The following is a 10,251-nucleotide window of genomic DNA, read 5'->3' as shown; positions in this document are numbered from 1 at the left end:
GCTGAGGGTCGGTCGCTCCGTTACCAAGCCGCTTGAAGCGATTCTCTAGGTTCCAGGCGCTCTCACCGTGCCGAATCAGCACCAGCTTGTAGGCAGCCATGGCGGCGAGGTAAGGATGCGGCGCGGACTAGAGCTTGCAGAGATTCCGGAGTCACGCCCCGCCCCCGCCCCCCCCCCGGCCGCGCCTGCGCGCTCGCAACCCACGCCCGGTTCCCGCGCGCTTTCTCTACTAAATATACATTTTGGCTATTGGGAGTAATGCTGCTATCAATATGGGTGCTATGGATTGACTGTCTCCTCCAAAAGTTCATGTTGCAAACTTACTTCCCAAATGTATATATTAATATTATTTGGCGATGGGCCTTTGGGAGGTAATTAGGATTACATGAGATCATGAAGGTGGGGTCCCCATAATGACATTAGTATCTTCACAAGTAAAGGAAGAGTGACCTGAGCTAACACGTTTTCTCTGTCTCACCATGTGTTGCTTTGTGCCATGATGTGATACTGGATAAAGGCCAACCTGATGCTGGCATCAAGCTCTTAGACTTCCCAACCTCCAGAACCATGAGATAAATAAAGCTCTATTCTTTATAAATTACCTGGTCTTGAGTATTTTGTTATAGCAGCAAAATGGACTAAGACCAATGAGTATAATATATTTTCTTCTCTTTTATAATCACTTTTGTCCCTCCTTCTATAGGTGACATCCTTTGTCATGTCAGACCTATCATCTTCTTTCATCCCAAAATAAAATTCACAGGTAATATTGCCTACTCACCACATAATTTAAAGAAGATTAATGTAACCAAATGATATGTGTTTCACTGTAAGTGCCTGGGCATGATCACACAGGGGAATTATAACAAAATAACCAGATATTTGCCTATTGCCCATGGTGACCGTGCCCACAAAGGTCAACAATCTCAGAAGTATTATATTACTGTTCAAATACCACAAGCAGCTAAGCTTGGTGGCATGAGCTTCCCAAATGGGTAACCAACACTTAATAAAGTCTGAAGCAAAGCAGTCTTTCTTCAATGTCCATGACAATTGCAATCTTAGAAATTTTATGCCCATTTACATTGGGAAAAAAATATTTAAAGTTTCTGGGTAAAGCAGAATTAGGTTCTTGGCTCAGATAACTTTAAACAGATAATTCCCCTTGGAACTATGGCATTGGAACTCATGGAAGACACAGGAAGATGGCTTGGGCATTGCAGGATCTCTAGCGTTCCTGACTCATGCCCTCTAAAGGCCAGTAGCCTTCTTCAATCATTGACAGCCAAGAGATGCTCTTGGGCATTCCCAAAATGCCCCCTAGGAGGCAGTACTGCCTATATTAAGAACGACCCTTCTACAGGTGTAGTCTCCATGTTTCTGTCAGTTAAGTCTTAACCACAAAAATGCTGTGGAATTTCAGGGGCCATAAGAAAGCACCTTGCAGACTTATCAGCGGGCAGCTGACTTTGCCTAGAGGTTCCTCAACAGCTGGGCTGCATCTTCCTTTGACTGCAAGATACCCCAGGATGTTTGCTCCCAAACTTCCTTCCCTCAGGGGGAACTCCCATAGGGGAACTTCACTCAGGGACACTTCCTTCAGGGGCATTGCCTCTGATGGCTCTCCCAACCCACAGCTCCCTCCCCATTCTCTTGAGTAAGTCATCTGCCCCAGGAAAATCCTTACACATTTTATTCCATCTTGGCATCCTGGAAGACGGAACAACACAGTAACAAAGGACCACAAAATCTTCCAGGCATACAGCAGTGTTTATGTTTATGTCCTGTTTTGGAGGTGAGGGAGTGGAAACTAGACAGTGCTGGGAGTGGACTGGTTGGTATTTGAACTAGGACAACCTCCACTGTGATGACTGGGGATGCACCTGTGCTCTGTGCCTCACGCTCCAGGAGGTGGGGCCAGGCATGGTCTCATGGTGACAGCACAGGCACAAGGGAGCAGCCTAATGTCCCTATAAGCCCACGTCAAACCTCCACTCCTCTCAGGTCAGTTACAGAGAAAAATCACATGGCTAAGCTCGGATTCGGAGCTGGAGATCCCCGACACATAACATGACAGAAGGTCAGGATGCAGGGCATATTGAAGAACTGGACTCTTTTGTAATCCCCGCAATGTCTGTACACTTTTCTTTTAAGTAAAGTACCATTCTTGCCTGGGCACGGTGGCGCACACCTGTAATCCCAGCTGCTCAGGAGGCTGAGGCAGGAGGATCACAAGTTCAAAGCCAGCCTCAGCAACTTAATAAGGCACTAAGCAACTCACCGAGACCCTGTCTCCAAATAAAATACGAAATAGGGCTGGGGATATGGCTTAGTGGTTGAGTGCCCCTGAGTTGAATCCCCAGTATCCCCCGCCAAAGGGCCATTCTTTTTCAATTTTTACAAACATTATAACCCCCCTTACAATTCTCTACAATCACATCATTATACCATCACTTTTTTTTTATAAGAAAGGTAGTCTGAAATTCTGAGTATTCATTCTTTAAACTGGGAAAGACTATGTTGTAGTTACTTGCGAGTTAAAGTCAATTTCTCCTCCATGCAATGACCCAGTGCGTGACTGACTGCCTGTGACAAAGATTAGATCAGTCACAAATAGCAAAGAATGATCAGAATCTTGAAACTCCTTCCACACAAAAGTGCAGAAAGTTAGGACATTAATTTTTTTTATATAAATTCAATCAGATTCAAAGTTGTCCCTCGATAACATCACTTACTCATAAGACAACATTCTTTCTTAAGTAGGAGGAAAATCTGTTGTGTTCTAGGTCAGTAGCTAAGAATTATATCTAATCCTGGTTAGCCAAGATTATATCCAATGCCCGTGGCTGTGGGCACTGTGTATAAGCATCATTTGTCATGTGAAAATAAGTGGAGAACCAAAGCCAGAGGCCGTAGTGACCTCTCTGCTTCAAACTTCTATAATTATACCTTTGCCAAAGTTACTCAACTGTGCATGCCACAAAATCAAACAAAGTCTTTTCCTCACCACTTATATGTTCTTGTAACAAAAAACAATGTTTTATAATTTCAAAAAATTTTAACCCACCGAAAAGTTTCCAGAGCAAAACAGTGAACAACCATACACTCCTCATCCAGTTTCACCAGCTACTAACATCTGGCCTCTGCTACTAACATCACCCTCTTCATATTTACACATTCCCCTTTGCAGTCCTCTTGAGAGCCATATGCGGACTCCATGATACTTAGCCCCAATGCCCCTTCAATAATGGAAATATAAATTAGTTTGTGTCTAGGTTTTATGGACAGCTCTGCTCTAAGCTCAGGAATATGCATTTTAACCCCCTATCAAAGTAATGCTTATCTCTTTTTTTTTTTTTTGTATTAACTCTGTGAGCCTTGAAGAATGATTTGTCTTCTTAGTAAACAACTCTGTGAACATTTGGTTGTATTGTTGAATTAAATCCCTACTCTTAGAAAATGCTAGCCCAACTAATTTATATTTCCATATTGAAGTCGTGTTTTTGGGCATTCCTATTTCACTTGGCTTCTCTAAGAAGAAAGCATTAGTTGACATATTTTAGCCAATCTCTAAACCATAGGAACAAACCATTACTTCTGGTTCATCCTGCTTTTTGCTACTACTCGAACAAAATTCCCTGTTTAGTGTTGATTCAAATTATTTATCTGAGTCTGAGCCTGACCTTTTGGTTCTAGGAGAATCTTTACAACCCCCCTCACTTTTCTCTCTCTTCCTTTTTTTAAAAAAAAATTTTGGGGTAGAGATGACACTGAAGGACCCTAAAGGAAGGACTACAGATTACACAGTCACCAGTACTTTGATGCCAATGTATACTAAGTTGTCCTTACTGGAAAAAAAAAAAACTCACTTATTTATTATTTTGGATTTTCTCTTTGCTTACTCTGAATGCTAAGTAATCTAATGTATTTTGAAAACAAATATTCTGCCAGGCATAGTGGTACATGCCTGTAATCCCAGAGGCTTGGGAGGCTGAGGCAGGAGGATCAAAGCCAGCCTCAGCAATTTAGGGAAGTGCTAAGCAACTCAGTGAGACTGTCTCTCAATAAAATACAAAAAAGGGTTGGGAATGTGGCTTAGTGTTACATGTCCTTAGGTTCAATCCCCAAAACCAAAATAAAAAATTACATATAGATAGAATTGTAATTTCTATAAAGCTATATTTATAGAAAAAATACAAAAACATAAACTGACATTTAACTTTTAAATTTAATTGTTAAACTATCTGATGTCTTTCAGTAAAGAAGTACTCTAGAATCCAAATTTGCCCAAGATACAGAATATAATTTTCTTTTTTTCTATAATGACAAAAAAATATAATTCCTACTATGTGATGCCACTGATTCCTCTAGTGACTCTAGTGAATAATGTAGGAAAAACACAACAAGCCAGTGTGGTGATGCACATCTGTAATCCCAGCTACTTGGAACACAGAGGAAGGAGAATCACAAGTTTAAGGCCAGCCTGGGCAACTTAGCAAGACCCTGTCTCAAAATAAAAACAAAAAGGCCGTGTACACAGCTCAATGGTAGAGTACTTGCCCAGCATGCACAAGGTCCTGGGTTCGATCCCCAGTACTGAATAAAAAAAATAACTGAACTGGTTATCACATATGAAAATAGAACTGAGATAATCTCTTACTAGCAGAAGCCAGCATGTGGGTGTGTCACACAAGCTATTCTCAGATACATAAGTAATTGACAGTGACAACCAGTCACTTTGACAAGGTAGGAATAACACCAAGTAAAACCTATAGCCATTGCTTAAATTAGGGAAAATTGATTTTCATGATGGATGATGTAGTGATGGTTTCAAGTGCATGATTAAATGTGCCAAAGAGACCTATTTTTAAATTTTTAATGGACAAGTAAAAATTAAGTATATTTATGGTATACAACAAATTTTAATATATGTGTATATTGTGGAAGGTTAGATGGAGCTATTTAATATATGCATTACCTCAAATCCATTTTGCATGTGGTGAGAACAATTTATATTTACTCTCTTAGCAGTAATATATTGTTTTTAGTTTTAGTTGCCATGATGTATAATAAATCTCTGGAACTTGTCCTCCTATCTAACTAAACTTTTGTGTCCTTGGATCAACATCTCCCTAATCCCACCATCACTCCTTGTGTCTGGCTACCATTCAACTCTGTTTCAATAAGTTAGACACAAACACACACCACCACCACCCCCTCTTTTTTTTTTTTTTAGTTGTTGATAGAACTTTATTTATTTGTGATGCTGAGACTCAAACCCAGTGCCCCCCATATGCTAGGCAAGCACTCTACCACTGAGCTACAACCCCAGCACCTGAGTTAGACCTTTTTTACAGAGCACATACAGGTGAAATCATGCAGCATTTGTCTTTCTATGTCTGGCCTGTTTTACTTAATATAATATCATCCAAGTACATCCAGGTTGTTGCAAATGACAAGATTTCCTTCTTTTTAAAAACTAAATAGTATTCTATCATGTATATACACCACATTTTCCTTATTCACTGACCCACTGAGGGACAATTAGATTGATTCCATATTTTGTCTATTATATATAGTGCTGCAATAACCCAAGAGTGCAGATATCTCTTCTCTCTCCGTGAACACATATACTGAGTTCATTTCCTTTGAATATATACCCAGTATTTAGGATTGTTGGATCATATGGTAGTTCCATTTTTAATTTTTTGAGGACCCTCCATACTGTTTTCTGTAATGACTGTACTAATTTATTTTCACATCAATGATATACAAGTACTTTTTTCTTCACCTCCTCATCAATACTTGTTATTTTTCTTCTTTTTGATGGTAGTCATTCTGACAGGCATGGGATTATATTTTATTGTGGCTTTAATTCACATTTCCAGACTATTAGTGATCTTGAGCATTTTTCCCATACCCATTGGCCATGTATGTCTTTGAGAAATGTCTATTCAAGCCCTTTGCCTTTTTTGTTTTTTTTCTTTTTTTGCAGTGATGGGGATTAAACTCAGGGCATTGTGCATGCCAGGCAAGCACTCTACCAATGGAGCTATGTCCCCAGCCCCCCCACCCTTTGCCCATTTTTTAGTTATGCTTTTGACTTCCTCTTGAGTTGTTCAAATTTTTTATGTATTTTGGAAATTAACCTCTTATCGTATTATAGTTTGAAAATATACCCTCCCATTCTCTAGGTTAGTTTCTTCACTCAGTTGATTGTTTCTTTTGATATGTAGAAGCTTTTTGGTCTAAAAGAAATCTCATTTGTTTTTGTTGACAGTGTTTTTGGAATCATATTCAAAAATCATTACCCAGACCAATGTCACTCAGCTTTCCAGCATATTTTCTTTTTTTTTTTTTTCCTTTTGCATTGGGGATTGAACTCATGGTTACTTAACAGCTGAACCACATCCCCAACCCTTTTTTATATTTTATTAGAGACAGCATCTCCCTGAGTTGCTCAGAGCCTTCTTGCCAAAGTGCTGAGGCTGGCTTTGAACTCATGATCCTCCTGCCTCAGTCTCGCAAGTCACTGGGATTACAGGTGTGCATCATTGAGCCTGGCTCCCCCATTTTTTTTTCTAGTAGTTCTGTGGTTCCAGGTTTTGCATTTAAATCATTAATCCATTTTGAGCAGTTTCTTTCTTTCTTTTTCTTTTGTGGGTACTGGGGATTGAACTCAGGGGCACTCAACCACTGAGCCACATCCCTGTCCCTATTTTGTATTTTATTTAGAGACAGGGTCTCACTGAATTGCTTAGCACCTCGATGTTGCTGAGGCTGGCTTTGAACTTGCGATCCTCCTGCCTCAGTTTCCTGAGCCGCTGGGATTACAGGTTGAATAGATTTCTGTATATGGTCTGGGGCATGGGTGATTTCATTCTTCTGCAAGTGGATATGTAATTTCCCCAGCATCATTAATTGAAAAGACTGCCAAATGAACTTTCCAATAGTCTTGTCCAAAGAGATTCCAGAGCTGACAAACTTTTGGAAATATTGATTTATATATGTTACTCTGGCTTACAAAATATAAACACTTTAGTAGGAATGTTACTGAGGATCAAAGATGGCTGAAAATGTTTTGCTACTCTGCCCCTAGAGTGGTGTTTAATTCTCCTTCTTAGAGGCTTTAGTGACTTGCTTGACAACAGAATGGGAAAGAAATGATATTCTAGGACTCTGCGGCTAGGTCAAAAGTCTTACAGATTCTACCTAGTTTCTTAGACTACTCGTTCTGAGAGAGGCCAACTACTCAGGTTTGACTGTCTAAGATGACCAGACCACAAGGAAGCCCAAGCTAGCCACACTGACAGAGAAAAATGCCTAGCTAGCCACAGCTAGCCCAGGTGCCATTTGAGTAAATGCAAGAGCCATCTTGAAGATTCCAGCTTCAGTAGATGTGACAATGGGAAAGAACCAAAGATCCTAGTGGATAACCAGAACTTGGAACCCTCCTGTCTCAGCCTCCCGCATTACTGAGATTACAGAGGTAATCCACTGTGCCCAGAACACATTCTTAATGTGTTCCCAGCTATCTCCAGCCATTAAGCACCCCAGCTGAGGTTTCAGTCATCAGGGAGCAGAGATGAGATCCACTGCCATGCCCTGTTGAATTTCTGGCCTACAAAGTCAGGAGCATAAGAAAAGGATTGTCATTTTATGTCATTCTATTTAGGGATGGTGGTTGTTTTATGCTGACACACACAAAATTATGGAGCTGAGCATGGTAGCACATGCCTGTAATCACAGTGGCTAGGAAGGATGAGGCAGGAGGATCACAAGTCCAAAGCCAGCCTCAGCAATTTAGTGAGGCATTAAACAATTCAGTGAGAACCTGTCTCTAATAATATATATAAAAGGGCTGGGGATGTGGTTCAGTGGTTAAGCGCCCTTGGGTTCAATCCCAAGTACAATATATATATATAGGCAGCAAGCAGAGCTGAAGAAAGGGGAAATCAGAAAGTCTATGGGAAGGATATTGTGTTTGAACTGGGACTGGTAAGAAAGTGCCCCTCCCCCAAAATGTGGGAGCAGCACACAATCCTATTTTTGTTTCACAAGTAGAGGACACAGGTCTAGACAGTAAGCTGAAGCCAGATCATGGCAGACCTTGAATGCTTGAATGACAGGGTGAGGAACACATTCTTCTTCTTCTTCTTCTTTTTTTTTTTTTTTTTGGTACTAGGGATTGAACCCAGGGGCACTTAATCACAGAGCCACATCCTCACCCCTCTTTCTTTCTTTTATTGAGACAAGTTCTCAGTAAGTTGCTGAGGCTGGCTTTTAACTTGGAACCCTCCTGTCTCAGCCTCCCGCATTACTGAGATTACAGAGGTAATCCACTGTGCCCAGAACACATTCTTAATTATTTGGGAGCCAATAAAAGCTTTTGAACAAAAAGTGATAGGAAGGAGTTGTCCTCCAGTATTGTTCTTTCTTTTTTTTTTTTTTTTGTAGTTTTAAATGGACAGGATACACTTATTTTATTTATTTTTATGTGGTACTGATGATCGAATCCAGTGCCTCACACATGCTAGGCAAGCACTCTGCCACTGAGCTACAGCCCCCGCCCTCCAGTAGCATTCTTTTATGCTTCTTCAATAACATCAGCCCATCTTTTAACTGAGTGCAAGCCTATGCAAATAATGATTACATCTCCTATCTTCTCTTGCAGCTAGGTATGGTCATTTTTATTAAATTTTCATTAAGAAATATGAGAGAAATAATGTGTACAAGTTTTAGGAAGTATCATGTCACCATGCCTCCCCACTACCTTGGTTTTTGGGGAATAGAACACATGGCCTCACACATTCTAGGTTCTAGGCAAGTGCTCTGCCACTGGGCTACATACCCTGCTTTTATTTATTTATTTTTATTTTGAGACAGTGTCTCGATAAGTTGCCCTGGCTGGCCTGGAACTCGGAATCCTCCTGCCTCAGCCTCCTGAGTAGCTGGGATTACAGGTGTTCTTAAAGGGAGAATGAATGCCCTCATTGGTCCATTTTTTTTTTTCCCTAGAAGATTACCCTTGGGCAAGGCAAATTACAGAATGGCTGAAACAAGAGAAACATTGGAGGAAGGAAGGCTGATTAGAAGAACTCAATAGCCTAGATAAGAAGTGAGGAAGTAAGAACTAAGCCAGTATGATAGTAAAGGGAATGGATGGGAGGGAGGAATGTGATAAATATTGCGAAAGGAATGTCTGTGGGACTTGGCAACAGATCAGAGGAGAGCAGACACCAGAGGGGGAAAATCAAAGGTCTTTGAAATTTCACACACAGGTGACTGGGTCATCAATGATACTGGTAACCGAAACAGGGAAATCAGATTAGTAAGCAGGGTTGAGGAAAGCAACCATCAATTTGGTTTTGAGTGTGTTCAGTTGAGATACATAGGATATCCAGGTGGAGATGTTACAATAGGCAGTTGGAAAGTTATTTCTAGAGCACAATTTGAGAACTTTTGCATAAAGGGGGTAGTCAAAGGAAGAAGATGATGGGCAAAATAAAGCGGGTGTCTGTAGAAATTACTCTTTTTTCAGGGCACAGAAAAATAAATTGGTTCTGGTAAACCAGATAAAAAATATGTAGGCTCTTTACCAGACGCATCCCTTCCCTTCCACCAAAACCCCCTACTAGTTCTAGCCAACAGCTTACCGGCTTCGAGTAATGAACCAGGAACTGTCCCAAAATTTGGACAGTTCCAAAAGTTCCTTATGAAGGCATCTTAATTTGCACAAGTATGTCATGATATGTTTTAAGATGACTCCTTTTCCACAAGAAATCGAGAGTAAGTAGCCTTCCTCCCCAAGTGAGGTACATATTAAAACTTTCACAGACATCATAAAAGAATAACTCTTTTCAAAAGTAGAATGAGAAAATATAAATAAAAACGTAGCACAGTAAACAGACTCTGCAGAGATTTCCCTTATATCTGCGGTGGCCAGAGCAGATGTTAAATAAAGGATCAAATAAAAAGGAAATCAACTGGACGTGAGCAATAAGGAACCACATTTCAGGATGGCCAAACTGCTGTCTGCAATGCTTAGGCGCCACGGCGGGCTCCGGGATGAAGAGGTTAACGGGGCTGGTGTTTCAGCTGCGGTTACGTGGCAGAAACGCACAAGTGGTGGCGCGAGAGCTCTTTCTTCTAGAAGAATTTTACGCCTTCAGCCCGCATACCGCAGAAAACGGCCGAGCAATTCAGGGGACCTCCGGGCGGTCCCAAGTCACACAGCCAGGCGCCCCGGGC

At 40.9% G+C, this 10,251-nt stretch overlaps 1 long non-coding RNA gene across 1 annotated transcript; it reads right to left on the bottom strand.

Moving 5' to 3' along the window:
* Positions 1 to 17: 17 nt before the first annotated feature.
* On the bottom strand, positions 18 to 7,638 carry LOC125617307. Its single transcript, XR_007348289.1, has 3 exons — positions 7,626 to 7,638; positions 6,327 to 6,330; positions 18 to 133 (listed from the first exon to the last, which is right to left on the bottom strand). It is a non-coding gene; the product is annotated as an uncharacterized LOC125617307 (long non-coding RNA).
* Positions 7,639 to 10,251: the final 2,613 nt, after the last annotated feature.

This window comes from Marmota marmota, unplaced genomic scaffold, assembly GCF_001458135.2.
Source record: "Marmota marmota marmota unplaced genomic scaffold, marMar, whole genome shotgun sequence".
NCBI classification, from domain to species: domain Eukaryota; kingdom Metazoa; phylum Chordata; class Mammalia; order Rodentia; family Sciuridae; genus Marmota; species Marmota marmota.
This window is presented reverse-complemented; position numbering and strand designations above follow the sequence as displayed.